This window comes from Vitis vinifera, chromosome 6 (genome assembly GCF_030704535.1).
Source record: "Vitis vinifera cultivar Pinot Noir 40024 chromosome 6, ASM3070453v1".
Taxonomy (NCBI): Eukaryota; Viridiplantae; Streptophyta; class Magnoliopsida; order Vitales; family Vitaceae; genus Vitis; species Vitis vinifera.
The window spans coordinates 11,488,223-11,494,759 of NC_081810.1; positions in this window are offsets into that span (position 1 = coordinate 11,488,223).

Genomic DNA, 6,537 nt, shown 5'->3' on the forward strand with positions numbered 1-6,537 from the left:
ACAGTTTTTCGATACTCGCACGGATTCTACCTTTTCCCGGTACTCGCACGGATTCGACCATTTTTCGGTACTCACACTGATTGGACCATTTTTCGGTACTCACCCGAACAGTTTTTCGATACTCGCACGGATTCTACCATTTACGGGTAGTCGCCCGGATTCTACCATTTTTCGGTACTCACATTGATTGGACCCATTTCCGGTAGTCACCCGAACAGTTTTTCGATAGTCGCACGGATTCTACCTTTTCCAGGTACTCGCACGGATTCGAACATTTTTCGGTACTCACACTGATTGGACCATTTTTCGGTACACACCCGAACAGTTTTTCGATACTCGCACGGATTCTACCTTTTCCCGGTACTCGCACGGATTCGACCATTTTTCAGTACTCACACTGATTGGACCATTTTTCGGTACACACCCGAACAAGTTTTCGATAATCGCACGGATTCTACCATTTACGGGTAGTCGCCCGGATTCTACCATTTTTCGGTTCTCACATTGATTGGACCCATTTCGGGTAGTCACCCGAACAGTTTTTCGATACTCGCACGGATTCTACCTTTTCCCGGTACTCGCACGGATTCGACCATTTTTCGGTAGTCACACTGATTGGACCATTTTTCGGTACTCACCCGAACAGTTTTTCGATACTCGCACGGATTCTACCATTTACGGGTAGTCGCCCGGATTCTACCATTTTTCGGTACTCACATTGATTGGACCCATTTCCGGTAGTCACCCGAACAGTTTTTCGATAGTCGCACGGATTCTACCTTTTCCAGGTACTCGCACGGATTCGAACATTTTTCGGTACTCACACTGATTGGCCCATTTTTCGGTACACACCCGAACAGTTTTTCGATACTCGCACGGATTCTACCTTTTCCCGGTACTCGCACGGATTCGACCATTTTTCAGTACTCACACTGATTGGACCATTTTTCGGTACACACCCGAACAAGTTTTCGATAATCGCACGGATTCTACCATTTACGGGTAGTCGCCCGGATTCTACCATTTTTCGGTTCTCACATTGATTGGACCCATTTCGGGTAGTCACCCGAACAGTTTTTCGATACTCGCACGGATTCTACCTTTTCCCGGTACTCGCACGGATTCGACCATTTTTCGGTAGTCACACTGATTGGACCATTTTTCGGTACTCACCCGAACAGTTTTTCGATACTCGCACGGATTCTACCATTTACGGGTAGTCGCCCGGATTCTACCATTTTTCGGTACTCACGTTGATTGGACCCATTTCCGGTAGTCACCCGAACAGTTTTTCGATAGTCGCACGGATTCTACCTTTTCCAGGTACTCGCACGGATTCGAACATTTTTCGGTACTCACACTGATTGGACCATTTTTCGGTACACACCCGAACAGTTTTTCGATACTCGCACGGATTCTACCTTTTCCCGGTACTCGCACGGATTCGACCAGTTTTCGGTACTCACACTGATTGGACCATTTTTCGGTACACACCCGAACAGTGTTTCGATAATCGCAAGGATTCTACCATTTAAGGGTAGTCGCCCGGATTCTACCATTTTTCGGTACTCACATTGATTGGATCCATTTCCGGTAGTCACCCGAACAGTTTTTCGATAGTCGCACGGATTCTACCTTTTCCCGGTACTCGCACGGATTCGACCATTTTTCAGTACTCACACTGATTGGACCATTTTTCGGTACACACCCGAACAGTTTTTCGATAATCGCACGGATTCTACCATTTACGGGTAGTCGCCCGGATTCTACCATTTTTCGGTTCTCACATTGATTGGACCCATTTCCGGTAGTCACCCGAACAGTTTTTCGATACTCGCACGGATTCTACCTTTTCCCGGTACTTGCACGGATTCGACCATTTTTCGGTAGTCACACTGATTGGACCATTTTTCGGTACTCACCCGAACAGGTTTTCGATACTCGCACGGATTCTACCATTTACGGGTAGTCGCCCGGATTCTACCATTTTTCGGTACTCACATTGATTGGACCCATTTCCGGTAGTCACCCGAACAGTTTTTCGATAGTCGCACGGATTCTACCTTTTCCAGGTACTCGCACGGATTCGAACATTTTTCGGTACTCACACTGATTGGACCATTTTTCGGTACACACCCGAACAGTTTTTCGATACTCGCACGGATTCTACCTTTTCCCGGTACTCGCACGGATTCGACCAGTTTTCGGTACTCACACTGATTGGACCATTTTTCGGTACACACCCGAACAGTTTTTCGATAATCGCAAGGATTCTACCATTTACGGGTAGTCGCCCGGATTCTACAATTTTTCGGTACTCACATTGATTGGACCCATTTCCGGTAGTCACCCGAACAGTTTTTCGATACTCGCACGGATTCTACCTTTTCCAGGTACTCGCACGGATTCGAACATTTTTCGGTACTCACACTGATTGGACCATTTTTCGGTACACACCCGAACAGTTTTTCGATAATCGCACGGATTCTACCATTTACGGGTAGTCGCCCGGATTCTACCATTTTTCGGTTCTCACATTGATTGGACGCATTTCCGGTAGTCACCCGAACAGTTTTTCGATACTCGCACGGATTCTAGCTTTTCCCGGTACTCGCACGGATTCGACCATTTTTCGGTAGTCACACTGATTGGACCATTTTTCGGTACTCACCCGAACAGTTTTATGATAGTCGCACGGATTCTACCTTTTCCCGGTACTCGCACGGATTCGGCCATTTTTCGGTACTCACACTGATTGGACCATTTTTCGGTACACACCCGAACAGTTTTTCGATAATCGCACGGATTCTACCATTTACGGGTAGTCGCCCGGATTCTACCATTTTTCGGTTCTCACATTGATTGGACCCATTTCCGGTAGTCACCCGAACAGTTTTTCGATACTCGCACGGATTCTACCTTTTCCAGGTACTCGCACGGATTCGACCAGTTTTCGGTACTCACACTGATTGGACCATTTTTCGGTACACACCCGAACAGTTTTTCGATAATCGCAAGGATTCTACCATTTACGGGTAGTCGCCCGGATTCTACAATTTTTCGGTACTCACATTGATTGGACCCATTTCCGGTAGTCACCCGAACAGTTTTTCGATACTCGCACGGATTCTACCTTTTCCAGGTACTCGCACGGATTCGAACATTTTTCGGTACTCACACTGATTGGACCATTTTTCGGTACACACCCGAACAGTTTTTCGATAATCGCACGGATTCTACCATTTACGGGTAGTCGCCCGGATTCTACCATTTTTCGGTTCTCACATTGATTGGACGCATTTCCGGTAGTCACCCGAACAGTTTTTCGATACTCGCACGGATTCTAGCTTTTCCCGGTACTCGCACGGATTCGACCATTTTTCGGTAGTCACACTGATTGGACCATTTTTCGGTACTCACCCGAACAGTTTTATGATAGTCGCACGGATTCTACCTTTTCCCGGTACTCGCACGGATTCGGCCATTTTTCGGTACTCACACTGATTGGACCATTTTTCGGTACACACCCGAACAGTTTTTCGATAATCGCACGGATTCTACCATTTACGGGTAGTCGCCCGGATTCTACCATTTTTCGGTTCTCACATTGATTGGACCCATTTCCGGTAGTCACCCGAACAGTTTTTCGATACTCGCACGGATTCTACCTTTTCCAGGTACTCGCACGGATTCGAACATTTTTCGGTACTCACACTGATTGGACCATTTTTCGGTACACACCCGAACAGTTTTTCGATAATCGCACGGATTCTACCATTTACGGGTAGTCGCCCGGATTCTACCATTTTTCGGTTCTCACATTGATTGGACGCATTTCCGGTAGTCACCCGAACAGTTTTTCGATACTCGCACGGATTCTAGCTTTTCCCGGTACTCGCACGGATTCGACCATTTTTCGGTAGTCACACTGATTGGACCATTTTTCGGTACTCACCCGAACAGTTTTATGATAATCGCACGGATTCTACCATTTACGGGTAGTCGGCCGGATTCTACCATTTTTCGGTTCTCACATTGATTGGACCCATTTCCGGTAGTCACCCGAACAGTTTTTCGATACTCGCACGGATTCTACCTTTTCCCGGTACTCGCACGGATTCGACCATTTTTCGGTAGTCACACTGATTGGACCATTTTTCGGTACTCACCCGAACAGTTTTTCGATACTCGCACGGATTCTACCATTTCCGGGTAGTCGCCCGGATTCTACCATTTTTCGGTTCTCACATTGATTGGACCCATTTCCGGTAGTCACCCGAACAGTTTTTCGATACTCGCACGGATTCTACCTTTTCCAGGTACTCGCACGGATTCGAACATTTTTCGGTACTCACACTGATTGGACCATTTTTCGGTACACACCCGAACAGTTTTTCGATACTCGCACGGATTCTACCTTTTCCCGGTACTCGCACGGATTCGACCAGTTTTCGGTACTCACACTGATTGGACCATTTTTCGGTACACACCCGAACAGTTTTTCGATAATCGCAAGGATTCTACCATTTACGGGTAGTCGCCCGGATTCTACAATTTTTCGGTACTCACATTGATTGGACCCATTTCCGGTAGTCACCCGAACAGTTTTTCGATACTCGCACGGATTCTACCTTTTCCAGGTACTCGCACGGATTCGAACATTTTTCGGTACTCACACTGATTGGACCATTTTTCGGTACACACCCGAACAGTTTTTCGATAATCGCACGGATTCTACCATTTACGGGTAGTCGCCCGGATTCTACCATTTTTCGGTTCTCACATTGATTGGACGCATTTCCGGTAGTCACCCGAACAGTTTTTCGATACTCGCACGGATTCTAGCTTTTCCCGGTACTCGCACGGATTCGACCATTTTTCGGTAGTCACACTGATTGGACCATTTTTCGGTACTCACCCGAACAGTTTTATGATAGTCGCACGGATTCTACCTTTTCCCGGTACTCGCACGGATTCGGCCATTTTTCGGTACTCACACTGATTGGACCATTTTTCGGTACACACCCGAACAGTTTTTCGATAATCGCACGGATTCTACCATTTACGGGTAGTCGCCCGGATTCTACCATTTTTCGGTTCTCACATTGATTGGACCCATTTCCGGTAGTCACCCGAACAGTTTTTCGATACTCGCACGGATTCTACCTTTTCCAGGTACTCGCACGGATTCGAACATTTTTCGGTACTCACACTGATTGGACCATTTTTCGGTACACACCCGAACAGTTTTTCGATAATCGCACGGATTCTACCATTTACGGGTAGTCGCCCGGATTCTACCATTTTTCGGTTCTCACATTGATTGGACGCATTTCCGGTAGTCACCCGAACAGTTTTTCGATACTCGCACGGATTCTAGCTTTTCCCGGTACTCGCACGGATTCGACCATTTTTCGGTAGTCACACTGATTGGACCATTTTTCGGTACTCACCCGAACAGTTTTATGATAATCGCACGGATTCTACCATTTACGGGTAGTCGGCCGGATTCTACCATTTTTCGGTTCTCACATTGATTGGACCCATTTCCGGTAGTCACCCGAACAGTTTTTCGATACTCGCACGGATTCTACCTTTTCCCGGTACTCGCACGGATTCGACCATTTTTCGGTAGTCACACTGATTGGACCATTTTTCGGTACTCACCCGAACAGTTTTTCGATACTCGCACGGATTCTACCATTTCCGGGTAGTCGCCCGGATTCTACCATTTTTCGGTTCTCACATTGATTGGACCCATTTCCGGTAGTCACCCGAACAGTTTTTCGATACTCGCACGGATTCTACCTTTTCCAGGTACTCGCACGGATTCGAACATTTTTCGGTACTCACACTGATTGGACCATTTTTCGGTACACACCCGAACAGTTTTTCGATAATCGCACGAATTCTACCATTTACGGGTCGTCGCCCGGATTCTACCATTTTTCGGTTCTCACATTGATTGGACCCATTTCCGGTAGTCACCCGAACAGTTTTTCGATACTCGCACGGATTCTACCTTTTTCCGGTACTTGCACGGATTCGACCATTTTTCGGTAGTCACACTGATTGGACCATTTTTCGGTACTCACCCGAACAGGTTTTCGATACTCGCACGGATTCTACCATTTACGGGTAGTCGCCCGGATTCTACCATTTTTCGGTACTCACATTGATTGGACCCATTTCCGGTAGTCACCCGAACAGTTTTTCGATAGTCGCACGGATTCTACCTTTTCCAGGTACTCGCACGGATTCGAACATTTTTCGGTACTCACACTGATTGGACCATTTTTCGGTACACACCCGAACAGTTTTTCGATACTCGCACGGATTCTAGCTTTTCCCGGTACTCGCACGGATTCGACCAGTTTTCGGTACTCACACTGATTGGACCATTTTTCGGTACACACCCGAACAGTTTTTCGATAATCGCACGGATTCTACCATTTACGGGTAGTCGCCCGGATTCTACCATTTTTCGGTTCTCACATTGATTGGACCCATTTCCGGTAGTCACCCGAACAGTTTTTC